Source organism: Penaeus chinensis, chromosome 20 (genome assembly GCF_019202785.1).
Source record: "Penaeus chinensis breed Huanghai No. 1 chromosome 20, ASM1920278v2, whole genome shotgun sequence".
NCBI classification, from domain to species: domain Eukaryota; kingdom Metazoa; phylum Arthropoda; class Malacostraca; order Decapoda; family Penaeidae; genus Penaeus; species Penaeus chinensis.
The window spans coordinates 12,146,339-12,148,838 of NC_061838.1; positions in this window are offsets into that span (position 1 = coordinate 12,146,339).

A 2,500-nucleotide genomic window follows, 5' to 3' on the forward strand; every position below is an offset into this window, starting at 1 on the left:
AAGATCCCTGGCGCTATATAAAAATGTAAGTAATTCGCGTTACAAGCTCCGCTCTAGCGTCGATAGAACGTGTCACCAATGAACATGCAACGGATGCTACGCGTTATCCTATAATGTAACAATCTCGAAAACAATATACAGGAAATGCCAGCGGTTCTCACATTCATTTCACGTGTCAATCACTCAGAGTGAAAGTGGGGTCAGGTCACACAGCTGTCCCAAGCAGATGTGACTGAAATGTTTCACTTCGGAGGTCAGGTCAAGACGGGAAATGGGTAGTGAGAAAGAATAATGATATGATGTTCATGAAAACAGTAAAATCATGAACGCGCTAAATTCGTTGCAATTAAAACAATATACTCTCTAATCACGAGAAAAATTAAACAAATACGTAATAAATGAACGATATTCCTGTTGTTTGAACCCATACCGTTGATCACACAGTAATGTGATCTGAGGTCCGCAGTGGAGAGCGTACCATTGCTGTCAATTAGCACTTTAACCTAACAAAACCGGCTCGAGCGTAACTGCACATACAGCTTAACATATTTATGGGGAAGATAAAAGATAGGAAAAATGGCCCAAATATGTACTCACAACAGGTTCTGAAGACTTTTGCTTGTATGGAAGCGATTTGGTCCGAGCGGTGACCAGGTTTCGGAGACTGTGAGTACATTGTTGTGTGCCAAAAGGACCCAACGAACCACCCTGCCACCACTTATGTAAAGAGTATTAAAACCTTAAAACAATGATAAACAGGAGTGATAGCCAACGTTAGCACAGCTCACAACCAGGATTCGGACCAACGCACACGGGATACACGCGGGGATACAAGTCTTCGTAAGTCTGAGTCTGTCCGCAGGGGGGGCGCGTGGCGGGAGCCAGCCTGACCCGCAGCGGTCGCCAAGACTCTCTGAAAGGACTGAGACTGACCTGGGTCATCCTGAGCCTTAAGTACTGGTGGGTGCGTGGGGCACGTTGGGGCGCCTGCGGTGAAGCCACGCGTATACGTGCTCCTGTACGCCACGTGGAAGCTATTTATACATACTTATACACACACACACACACACACACATATATATATATATATATATATATACATATATATATATTTGTGTGTGTGTGTTTTTGTGTATGTGTATGTGTGTGTATATATACATATTTGTGTGTGTGTGTTTGTGTATGTGTATGTGTGTGTGTATATATGCATATATATTATGTTTATATATATATATACATGTACATATAGACACATACATGTATGTATATGTATATTTATATATATACATAATTATATACATATATATATGTATTTATATATATGCACGTTCATGTATGTGTATGTGTGTGTGTGTGTGTGTGTGTGTATGTATATGTATATGTATATATATGCATATTGTAAATAATACATAGCAAGACCGGATGGTATGTGTTACACCTCTGTCCCCATCAGCTGTTTTCCTCCTTGGGCGGACACAGGTGCTCGCTCTGCTTTCTCTTTTGGCACTTCTACGACGTAAATAAGCGTCCGCCCTCGAAGAAAACTCCACCACTTTGTCCTTGACCCCGAGGACATGGGTGTTTTTTGGGGTCTTACATCTACCTTCAGTAATAAGCTCAACAAACCAGGACCCTCTCATTCACCTGCACTAAGGCCACTACCTCTCATTAATATCTGGTGGGAAGTGGCACTTTAAAAACTCCAACTCTTTGTGAACCCTTGTCAATACAGCCAGGATGCTACCGTTTTACTCAGCACCACCAATACTTCCTCGCTACTATTAGAAGTAAGTGTGCCTATTAGTGCCAGATTAACTATTGCCCTTCCTGCACCCACCAACACCTTAAATACGAGTAGCCTTTTTTCAAAGTACACGCCACTCAACGAACACACACAACTCTAACTTACATTTTTTTTTGTTGGCTATCGTTGTTTTACAACACAACAAACAAACGAAGTCACACACTAAGATCATAAACCTTTACCTCACAATTCATTCCCCAGCCCTAACCATTCCGTGATTTATTTATTGTGTTATTAGTATTTTTCTGTCTATTATCATTTTATCCTCACATTGTACGGTTTAGTATATCTCTTTTCTTAAAGAACAAATTATTCCGTTTAAGTTTATTAATTTATTAATTATTGTTATGTTCGGTTGTTCTCGTATATTATTCATGTTTATTGTTTTCACTTTTCTAGAGTGATCTTCCTTCTTCTTTATAAGGTATGCCTATTGTAATTACTTCATTGCTACTTGTGTATTCATTTCTATTCTGTAAATGCACATATATTATGTTCTTTGTAATATCATTTTTTTTTTTTTTTTATAATTCCCACACTAATCGTTGGCTTATTCACACGTATATTTGAGTACCTGCTCTAACCATTAACCCACTTTGACCACTCTACATGGACTTCATTCTAAGATTAATTGTACTAAGTGCCATCCCTATGATTTATAACTGAACCCAAATCGCTTTCATGACGTTATATGGA